Here is an 11,791-nt window from a genome sequence, read left to right as displayed (position 1 = left end):
ATCCTCTGACAGTCAGACAATCACAGAAGGCAAAGAAGTCGAGAGAAAGCAGGAAACCTATACACACAAAAACCAGCAGACAAATGAGGTTCCCATCCCAACAGCACCTCACCTGCTTTCCAAGCTCCTGAAGCGTGTACCTGGGACGGAGGTGATGGTTACGTGCAGTGCCTGATGGCGGCCACTTGGCATGACATTTCCTACGGGCTGAGAATCAGTGCTGTTGAGCGGATCTAACTCATCTGCTGAAACGGTGGTGGCGAGGCACGCATCTCCTCTTAACACACGGCACACAGCTACCTGTGGCCATGTAAGAGAGCTTACCCCAGTTTTGAGGTCCCACTCCAGTTGGGTGAGTGTCCCCAGGAGAAGAAAGAGAATATTTGAAATGGCAACAAACGAACACTTGCCCACTGTTTGTGGTACTGAGTTAACAAAAGAGCAAGGTCAGGTCATCAGAGACATTTGCCTTTAATTTGGACGATAATCTTCCTTGAGATTTCCTATGTTGCTCACTTTAGGTGATTCCTGAAAATGGGAAAAAAATCTTCAGTACATGAATTGCAGAATGTGAATGAATTGGTTTATGAGCACGACTATTACTTTTTCATAATATAAAGGGCCATATTTGAAAAGAAAATGTTGTTTTAAGCTTTCCCTTGGTGTTCAGAGTCCATTCAGTATTCCTGATTTATGTCTTCAAACCAGCCGACAGCTTCTAGAAAATCCCAGGCCAGTCAACGTGCATTTCTAGAGTATGCTTTTAAGTAGGAGAACTGCTAAGGTTTAAAAAGAAAAAAACGTGACAGACATCTACACATTGTTACTTCTGGAACCTGATCTTAGGATCAAGGCTATCTGTGTGGGAGCTCTGAGCCGACCTTGAGCCTTTCTTTCTAGCAGAGCCAGTGCTGCTGCCCAAGGGTGGGCAGAGAAACTTCCCCGTGGGATTTTTAGTGGGGTCACAAGCTACCAGGCCAGGATGTCAAAGCCCTGAATACTCTTTGTATAACTTTGCACAAAGGTGCTGTTCAGAAAGTCTGCAATCAAGTGGATACTTTTTGCCCTATTAGCACAAATTAGTTCTATTGATTGGTTTATTGGATGGCACCAAGCACAGAGCTGGTTTCCAAAAGGATAACACCTACACGGTGTCTGGGTGATTTAATTAGAGAGACCGCATAAGGGATACACAAAGGTACCATATGCAAGGCAGTGGAACTGGACAGGACAGAGCAGGTGCCACGCAGAGGGTGATAGAGCACATGGGTTTTAATATCTACTGGCTCTTCAGTTACGTCCTTAGTTGGCAACTTATTAGCTCTGTGGTCTTACGCTCACTTCTTAACCTCTCTGAGCCTCTATTTCCTCATTCACTAAATGAGTGATAATGTTAGTCCCCATCTCCAGAAGCTGAGTAAGTACTAAAGAGTTAACCACTCCCATCTATGTAAATGGCACAAGCCAGCACCTCGGAGTCTTTCTGGACATTCCCCCTCCCCTCTCCTCACATCCACCAACTCATCAAGTCCTGTGCATTTTCCTTTTTTGAGATCTCCCCATTCCACTCATACCTCCCCATTTCTTCTCCTGCCACACCTCGCAGGCTACAAGTTGCTGGGGTCGTCTCTTCATTGGTCTCCCAAATTGTGGCTGATCTACTCCAACCATTCAGAACTCTGGAACTAGAGCAATCTGCTAAAATGCAGTCAGACTCTTCCCCCTCTCTACCCCTTGGCTGTAGCTTGAACTTGGCAGTGGCTTCCACTGCATTTACCGTTCATGTGTCCTTCACAGTCTCCAAGCTTCCTCTCTACCACTCACCACACACCCACCTTGTTCATTATTTTCCAGCCACACCTGGTCTGCTCTCAGTTTCTCCAATTTTCCATGTTCTATCTTCCCTCAGGGGCTGTGTATGTGCTAATGTCTCTACTTGAAGTGTTCTGATCCTACTTCTCTCCTCGTTTTCTCCTGCTCATCCTCCAAGCCTCAGCTTACCTGTCCTTTTCCTGTGCACTTTCCTCTAAACCCCCAGGCTAATTAATCGGATCTCCAGGAAGTGCAGTTCATCCATCAGAACCCTCACCTGAGCACAGACATTTATTTATATCACTGTTCAACGCACGCCTGTTCCCACACTAGTCCACCCTCCCGTAAGGGTAGAGGCAGTGCTTGTTTTGCACACAACGTTATTCACAGACTCTATCACAGCTCCTGGCTGTGGGGAGTATTTGATGAATTTGGCTGAATAGTTGAATAACTAAACAACTGATCAATGGATAGAGCTGAGCACAACGCCTGGCACATTGGAAGAAACCTTCTCTGCCTGCGATGGATTATTATTATGGTTGTTGGTTGGGGTGAAAAAAAAGATGGTGAACAGAGACAGAAGATGGGAACTTCAGTTCAGCCCCGCACATTGTAGCAGAGCTGCCAGAGCCCTGCCCTTATCCTCCGGGTCCTCACCTCTACACGCAAGACTCTCTGCCTGAGCAGTTTCTTGTTTGTATGTTTTGTTTCTGGCTGCAGGAACCTTTTCTACGATCATTGAGGAAAAGCCAGAGGTGCCGGAGAGCTAACACCCCTGGAAGCAGCCTTCAGCAACCGATGACCAGGGGTTTGCAGGGCGATGCTGCAGCGTCCTCTGCCCTGGGTTGGTAACGCTCATGTTCCACACTGCTTCTCGGCATTCCCCGGCGGGGCTAAGCTCTACTTGCCCGCCTCGTTGAACACTCCATCCCTTTTGCTTCCTCCCCTTCCCTAGAGCACTTCCTTACTTCCCTACTGGTGCTCCCTGGGATCATCCCACAAGTGAACCACCTGCACCTGACTTTGTCTCGACTCATACTCTGAGGAGGCCGTATGATGCCCACAGTTTCACGGTGAGGAAGACAAACTATAAATCCATCGTGACTGGGTTAACAATATCTACACTTACTCTTAGCACCTTTTACCTTGTAGGGCACGGCTGAGGTCCTGGAAGAGGCCCTGTAATCCTTGTTTGGGCTTCGGACCCAGATCTGAGGGGCAACATGTGCCTTCTGAAGATGCCTTTGCAAGAGGAGCTACAGAGTCTGGCTCCAATTCCCCAAGTGCCAGGTGCAGCCCCCCCGACAAAGCTGAAACCCTGGTTTTGAGGGGTGTAGAGTCAGTGACAACAGACTATAAAATCTAGGAATATAGAAAGGAGTTTGCAGAACTGTCCAGCTCAGTTCCAATCTATCTCAGAGTTCCTTACCTTCATTCTGCTCCCAACACATCATGTGAAAAAACAGGCATTTACTGTGATTTGGTGATTCTCGGGTGAATGACTTGTCGTCGGCATGCACACAAACCCTGGTGGAAAGAAAGGGTGGAGCCTGTTGGATACTGGGGAGAGGATGGGACATGGGCACTTGACAAACTCTGTACCCCATTCTGTTGCCTTTCTGGTGACCACACATTTACATTACCATCCTGTCCCACAGGGCCACCTGGGTTTATGATCTTTGCTGTGGCTTAGCTCAAATAGAAACCCTCAGTGAAAGCTTCCCTGACCACTGAGGCTGAATAAATCACTGCCTCCTCTTGGTCCCCATAGCAATACATAAGCTACTGTGCAAGATTCTGCTAGCATCCATCCCCCACCGCATTAGAATGAAGTGGGCACACCTCTCTCACCCCTTCAGGTCTTTCATATTCACCCCTATCTTCTTTTTTCCTTTTTGAGGTGAAATTCACCTAACATCAAACTAACCGTGTTAAAGCGAGCATTTCAGTCACATGTGGTACATTCACAATGTTGTGTAATCAGCTAGTTCCAAAGCATTTTCATCACCCCCAAAGAAAACCCCATACCCACTAGGCAGTTACTCCCAACTTGCTTTCTGTCTCTCTGTATTCTTAGCACTAAGCATGTAGTTAGCATTTGATACATTCTTTTTGGGGGAATGAATGATAATTTACTGTGATAAGAGGCAAGGGGTGGAGCTGCAGCATCTTCAAATCCAAGCACAGGTGGTTGAAAGGATCACTCTGGATCCAGACTGCCTGAATTTGGATGCCAGGTTTACATCTGCATAACTCAGCAAGATAGCTAAACTTTTGTGCCTCAGTTTCCTTGTCTATGAGATGAGAACAAAAACAGAATCTACCTTGAGGAGATGTTATGTCAATTAAATGAATCAGTATGTATAAAACACTCAGAACAGTAGCTGGCATGTAGAAAACCAGATCAGTGTGTGTTAAATAACAAGTGACACCCTACACTATTGCTGTTGGAGTAATAGCCTCTGAGTTCATCTTCCAAGAGAGAGTTAGAACAGAAATCTACACCTAGAAAACTGCCATGCTGACATGCGACGGCTCTCCATGAAAAGGATGTTCATGCTGCATTTGCTCTTAAGTAACTGTCCGTCCTCTTATCCCACTCCTGCCACCCTGACCACTCCACCCCACCGCCCTCCCCCACCCCAACACCCAGACTACTGCCCTAGTCTCAGTTGTGTGTATTAATGCGACCAGCATGCAAGTTCCAGGAGGGTAGGGACCATGTCTGTTTTGTGCATCTCTGTTTTCCCTACACCTAGCACATGATCAACACTCAGTGACTGACAGTTGAATAAATAAATTAACTAATGTATACAATGATCTATCCTTCCAACCATAAAATTTCAGAATATATTACCATCTCTGCCTCCTCAGCTGCTCCCTCTGCTTCAAAAAGGAACTTGTCAGAGCATAAAAGCTCATGCAAGGTGTACTCCTCCCTCAGCTTCCTGTCTGTACCTGTTCACACCTCCTCTTTCCACCTGTCCTTGGTGGGGGAGGGAAGAGAGTGACAGGGGATAAGGGTTACTGATCCCTCGTGTCCCTTTGCCTCTGAGCTGGTCCCCACACAGCTTTATGTTCTAGCTGGGCCTCAGCCTTGATGTAAAACTCTCCAGTTCCATATAAATAATGGTTGTAATTAATAATAAATGAACAGCCTGGGAGATTGCAGAGCAGAATTTAGTGGCTGGAGATTTACACAGCTGTAGTCAGTGCCAATAGGAGTCATGGATATGGAAAAAAAACGGTGGAGCTACCATCTCAGATCCAGGACACTGCTAAGAGACACCAGGCAACTGGCAGCTCTCAGCCTTGTAGAAAATCGCAGTTGTAATCACAGTTTCCTGGGTTTAAAGGAGAGGAAGGTACTTTTATCTTTTTGGCCTTTCTTCCTCCAAATCAGGGTTATATCCCCCCAAAGTCTAAGCAATTTATCTGGGGAAAGGCAGAAATCTGAACATGAAAGCAAGGCTGGGGAAAGGATTTGGGTACATGGAAGGAAAATGAAATAAGAGCGCTGTGTACTTTTACAAGAACCAATGGGACCAATGAGTCTTGAAGAGATGATGAAGACTGACTTCTACAGAAAGCAAACAAAAATGGACCACAGGATGCATGGTTGGGGTAAAAACCTCTTAGCTCAGATGTACTCACTGAGTGCAGTGGGTGAGCTTCTTCATTACATCCGGTCCTTCCAGGCAACACACGTCTACATTTCCCAGTCCAGTTCCTCCACCTTCTTCCAAATCTTGATTTCCTGAGATGGAAGTCAACAGCTGCAAACATTTTCAAGGTCACTGGCTGATCAATTGCCCATAGCCACAAAGAGGCAGGAGGTAGAACAATGCCAGGTTGCTGACAGGATTCCAAGACAACACGTGTGAAGGGCTGAGCCTAGTAGCTGACACATAGCAAGCACCTAATGAGTAAAAGCCGTCACTGTGATGTTCCAGGCTCAGGGCTGCCTGATACCTGTATATTGTCCCATTTTCTCTATGTGAAACACACTTGAGATTCAGAACTCTGCTCAAAAGCAGCTCATAGCACTGTAGAAAATGGCATTTTGTAACCACACATTTTTTCTGAGTGCAAAGGAGAATACTGTTCTTCAAGTACCATTGTACTTAATTTATAGAAGCTGAACTGAGGCTTTAAGATGTTAGGTAACTTGGCCAAAACTACAGCTTGTAAATGACAGAACTGTGATTTGAACACAGATCGGTCATTTCTAAAGTCCCTGAACAACAGCCTCCCCTGTCCGGGACCTCCAGGTTAACATCTCTGTGTGAAAAGAAAAGGGAGAGCGGTCACTAGGAAACTTAGGGGCTCACCAAGTCAAAACTTACCAGACTAGGAACTTCCCTGGTGGTCCAGTGACAAAGAATCCACCTTCCAATGCAGGGGATGTGGGTTCGATCCCTGGTCAGGGAACTAAGATCCCACATGCCATGGGGCAACTAAGCCCGCGCACCACAACTACTGAGCCCGCCCACCACAACAAAAGATCCCTCATGCTGCAATGAAGATGTCGCGTGCTGCAACTAAGACCCAACATAGGCATGCATAAATAAATAAATAAATAAATAAATAAAATATTAAAAAACAAACTTGCCCGACTAAACACAATTCCTTCTGGACGCGATGGATGAGGGAGACACCCTGGACATACACAGATCATATAAGACGTTGGATAAGGAACCGTAGTGACCGTGTGGCCAAGATGAAGAGATCTGAAGTAGATATTGGTACAGATGACTAGAAATATTGGGTGCAGGCTTTGAGGAGGCTTCACGCATCCATCCCAAGCAAGGAAAATGTCTAAGTTTTTATTCATCCCATGCATAGTTACAGTTGGTGAAATGGCAGGGTGCTGTGGAGGCACTAAAAGAGATGCCAGAAAACAGGCATTGTCTTAGGTCAGATCCCCTAGAAGCAGAGCCTGAGAAAAAGACTTGGGGGCATTTAACTTTTTGAGGACATTCTCTTAGGAGAAAACTGCAAAGGAGTAAGAGAAGCAGGATAGGAAAAGAAATAAGATAGGATGTAGTCTCAAAGAACATTTAGCCTAGGCCTGATCCACAGGAACATTCTGGAACCTAAATTATATTGCCAAGCTGTCCTCACCTTGAGGCATGGGGCTGGATTTTGCGCTCTGCATAAGTCCATCATGTCTCTGGGTTTCCCCTCCCAGGGTGGGGCATCCCATCAACAGAGGGCAGTTCTCCAGAGAAGGCAGTAGCTCTGGGCCGTTAGCAGCCAACACTCACAGCAGCTGGGGAATGGTTGCATGGCGGGCACCAGAACAGTCTACTACAGACGTTTTCCCTATAGGAAATGCCACGACAGTGAGAGGAAATCTCAGTAGAGAGACCCAGCCAGGCACTGCGTGGGGTGCAGAAGAGGCCAAAAGAGCAGGTATGATTAAGAGGCTGATGAGAAGTGATTCTGAACATGAGAATGGTACGGTGGGTAGGATTATTGCTTTCATTTCTTCCCCCCCGGTTATAAAATTAAATGTCCCCGCCATTGCCATGGCTTCATGGTGGACTGAGGGCACTTCTTCACCCCTTGTTTTGGGCCTGATTTGCTTTGGTCAATGAAATATTAATGAACACCATTTGCACAGAAGCCCTGAACATGCCTCCTGCACTGCTGTGAACCTCCATGGAAAGGGCATAACCTCAGCGGCTACTGGTCAAGGAGAAACGTAGGGAGTAGACATCAACCCAACTGCCACTTTGAGCCACATCCGGCTGAGACACAGCTGACCCACAGACCACAAGCAAGAGGATAAATGTTGTTGTAAACCCACTGGTTGGTAGGCAGCAGGCTCTAATTGACTAGAGGGAAAGATTTTAATGGTTCACTTTTACAACTGTAAGCGGAAATAGAATTTTATTAGGGCACCTGTACTAAAAACACAATTTAAAACGGTAAACAGAGCTCACCACCTCCTGATATGCCATCTCCTCTCATTGGATTTTGTCTAGTCCACCTTTTCCTGGCCTAGAAAAATATCCCAATGACTTCGTTTATCAGATGGGGAGACTGAGGCAACAGAGTGAATGACTTTGGGGACAGTCCTCACCCAGCGGAGAGTGGGGATGGGTGGATGGATGCCCAGCCTTCCTCCCCACTGCGGTGTTGACTCTGAGGTTGACTGCTCACCAGGTGCCCCCAGGGGCAACACTCAGTAACACTCTCTCTCTTGCCTTCTTTCTTCCTTGCTTCACTCTCCTCACCTCCTCACAGAGCTTTGTGGGACTGTCTCCCAAATAAACTCTCTACTCCCAAGCCCTTGTCTCAGTATCTGCTTCTGGGGAAAACCCAAACTAAGGCTCTGTGCCACTTCTTCCCAATGCTGTTTGAAATGGCAAAGGGGAAAAATGAATGTTAGTAATGGTTTGACTAGAGAAACAGAACTACAACAAGTGATATACAATGAGGGCTTATTATGGGGATTAGACCTCAAGGCAGTCTCTTAAACTATTATACTATTTTGGCCTTCTGCTTCAAAAGTTCTAAACGTTGATAAACTCCTCCAAATAAAAGGTCTGAATAATTTTCTTGATGTGCCACACATTTCTCTACAGGGGGCCATTCAGTGGAGTGAGCATAATGCATATTGAGTAACCATTGGTCAAAACAGTTGAAGTACTTTGTTGACCTGAAATGTTAGTTGACACGCTTGGACCTTCTCTGGTAGGAGTGAACTTCACCCATGAAGGTAAAGGTCACCATCCCTGGCTGCTGAATTGGAAGTTCAATGGACCATGGTTGTTTGCCACCATTACAGCATCACTGCCTCAAAGTTGTTTTCCAGAGTCTGCTTCAAAAGAGGCATAGAACTTATACCTAAGGAATGAATGCCCTGTCCAACCAGCTTTGGTATTGTTGCTTTTCTTAGAACATTGAGAAAATTAGCACATGTGGAAATCATGTATGTATTCAGTTTGTTCCCATTCTAACTTGACTCATGTTTGAAGAATGTGACATTGGATTATAGGACATTAAAACTGGGCAAAGGAGAAATATTTCCCTATTTGCCGTACACATGCATATATTCACGTACACACACACACACACACACACACACATAAAGCCCTAAAGTGCAGGATCCAACTTCAGAGTGATAAATATATTCCATCCAGTCAATGAAAGGATCAAAGGAGAAATGAGAGAGAGAGAGAGAGAAGGTGAGAAAATGTAGTATAAAAAAGGCCAATTAAAAAAAAATAGAACATGACTACAGAGGTAATATGATTTCAAGTAAATCATCTCTACTAACTTTTTAAGAGCTAGATTTTTAAAAGAAAATATACAATTTAACTGGGCAGATATGTATATGTCTACTGAGACTTTGAATATACCTTATGTAATCAGCAAAACTTCTCCTTCCTGTATCCATGTTGTTGCTCTCCTTTGACGCTGACTCTGACCTTGGCCGTGTGACTTGCTCTGGTCAATGGGACAAAAGCAAAGGTGACAAGAGCAGAGACAAGAGAAGTGTTTGCACACCGAGCCTTTCCTCTCTCGCTGTTCTTGGAAATCTGCTGTCACTACGTGAAGGAGCTGGGCTAGTGTGCTGGCTGCTGAGAACCGTGCAGCCAATCAATCCCTCCACCTCAGCCAACAACCAGCCAACTCCAGAAGCAGCGCCGCAGACATGACCATGACGCGACACTGAGCACAGATCTGTGAGTAAGCCCAGACAAGGCCAGCACAACGGCGCCGCTGAGCCTAGCTCACATTGTCAATTCACAGAAGCACAAGCTAAGTCAATGGCTGTTATTTTAAGCTCCTAAGGTGGAGCTTAAGCTTTAAGGTGGTTTGCTATGCAAACCTAACTGGTACGCTTGACATTATGACATGAAGTACAGCAGAAGGAAGTATAAGACAAGGTCCCTGCCAATAGGGACCCACAATCTAGTTGGGAACCGAAGAATGTAGAATAAAATAGCCCGGTAGTGACGCAGCATGCTGTCAGCATTATGTTCTGGATTAATAAATTATAGAAAAGGTGCTAATTAGGAGGTACAAGCAGGAAGTGAGAAAGAAGTAAAAGGTGTGAGCTAATAATGTGTCTTTAGAGAAGGCAAGGTAGGACAGCCTGAACTCGTACAATCCAGGGAGGTACTTGGCGGGGGGACATGGGAAAGGAACACATGCAGGGAGTAGGGTAGCAGGAGGGCTCGGGGTCTTCTTGGCAGAAACTAACATCAAAACAGAAGGCAATAGGCAACTGCTCAAAAGTCAGAAATAAGTTAATTCTCAGTTAAGTCCAATAATGTGCTTACCTTAGAGGCTGTACTGGGACGTTAATGAGGATGATGAACTGTCTGGATATCTAGGGTTCCATCTGCCCAGCCCTTCTCTTCAGAGCCCCGTGATCCCCATGGCAACTCTGGGCCATCATGTTATTACTCTGGGTCTTTGCTTGGCCCAGCGAATCCTCCCAGAGGGAGAAAAGGGGGGGATTGTAAGTCCCTCTGTGAAGTTGTTAAATACAAAGCTTGGGAGATGCCATCAGCCATGCTTTCCTTCTCATGGGAGAGAAAAGAAACTATCACAGAGAGACAGACATGAAAGTCAAGCACAGACCCAGCACCATTCAGGGCTCCCGAGCCGTGGGTTCACCCTGTGGAGGGAAGCAAAAGTTTTCCTGGACCCTTGTAGGGTGCCTGACTGGGTGTGAAAAGTAGACTGCCAGAGACAGATGAACAGGAGAAAAGGATAGACATTTCGTTAAGTTTTACCTGACATGGGCGCCTTCATAAGGAAAGGAAGACCCAAAGAAACAGAACTGGGTATTTTTATGCTGGGTTTGAGGAAGAGCAGACAGTTGTGGAGGAACACGACAGGCTAAGGGGTAGGAGGAAGGCTAGTAAACAGGGGAGACTTAGCATGTCCTGTTTGCTTAGATTCTTCTTGGTGTCTCTTTGTCTTGGGAGACAAAGATTCTCTTTCCTATGGGTATAAGGAGGGCATCCATCACATGAGGATTTTATGACCTTTTGCAGGGGAGAAGGTAGTTCTGCTGTTTTCTCAGACTCCTTTAGCTTAAAATTTTCAACACGCCAAGGTGCTGTATTTGGGGGTAGAGTATCCTGAACCCCATCACTGGTCACTGTCCTTCCCAGGGTTTGGTTGTACAACCCACTTGGATCTGGCTTAGGCTGGGTCTGCAACCAAAGTAACACACTGTGAAAACTGAGGTGCATAATTAACACGTAGATCAAGATTTCCCCAAATAGAATCTGGGCTCTTTGCCCTCTTTCATGGACCTATCTGAGGGAGACTCAAACAAAAAAAATGCTACTGGGATGGGGATTTTTTTAATCGAAGTAAAGAAAGAGCATCGATTATGGTTCTGGGGAGACCAGAGAGAAGGAGAAAGATGTTCTTCGCATGGAAGAGATGAAGACACACCCTAGGAAAAGGGGAAAAGTGATTGGAGAACTGGAGAGAGAAAACCCTCGCACCTGTCTTCCCACAAATCCTGTGTGTATACAAATGGAGCCAATCCCTGGTCCCCTAGCATTGTCACTTGGAGCAAATCCAGGATCTGTCAGGAGAGAGGAGAGGGGAAGGGACAGTGGGAGACAGCAGTGGCATCCTGAGAAGACAGGAATCCCGTCTCCCACACGGAGCCCAGCAGGGAGAGCATTTCTGTCCACCTTGGTGGACTTCAGATGTGGTTAGGTCAGCGTCCTCATCTGTAAAATGGGTACGATGATCACCCGTAGCTCAAGGGCAGCCATTGGTGTTACACGGAATAACCCACGAGAATGCTGGAATGGTGCCTGGCACTCAGCACACATTCGGGACGTGTGAGTTATTCTGAAGAACTATTCAACAGTGAAAACCCTGTGGCCTCAAAAGGTCGTATGACTGATCTATAAAGCAGAATATCAGGAAGAAAACAATGATAGTAGAGGTGAGTCTTCTGAATAAGAGTTAGCCCACTACCACCTCGAAG

The 11,791-nt window shown here is 46.0% G+C and overlaps 2 long non-coding RNA genes across 2 annotated transcripts in view; both read right to left on the bottom strand.

The window, feature by feature from the left end:
- Positions 1–433: 433 nt before the first annotated feature.
- LOC132477090 (uncharacterized) lies at positions 434–5,527 on the bottom strand. Its single transcript, XR_009530185.1, has 3 exons — positions 5,467–5,527; positions 3,242–3,339; positions 434–528 (listed from the first exon to the last, which is right to left on the bottom strand). It is a non-coding gene; the product is annotated as an uncharacterized LOC132477090 (long non-coding RNA).
- Positions 5,528–5,529: 2 nt separating this feature from the next.
- LOC132477089 (uncharacterized) overlaps positions 5,530–11,791 on the bottom strand; it is a 197,585-nt gene continuing 191,323 nt past the window's right edge. The window contains exon 3 of the long non-coding RNA XR_009530184.1: positions 5,530–5,569. This is a non-coding gene — a long non-coding RNA (uncharacterized LOC132477089). The remainder of the gene's footprint in view (positions 5,570–11,791) is intronic.

This window comes from Mesoplodon densirostris, chromosome 16, assembly GCF_025265405.1.
Source record: "Mesoplodon densirostris isolate mMesDen1 chromosome 16, mMesDen1 primary haplotype, whole genome shotgun sequence".
Taxonomy (NCBI): domain Eukaryota; kingdom Metazoa; phylum Chordata; class Mammalia; order Artiodactyla; family Ziphiidae; genus Mesoplodon; species Mesoplodon densirostris.
This window is presented reverse-complemented; position numbering and strand designations above follow the sequence as displayed.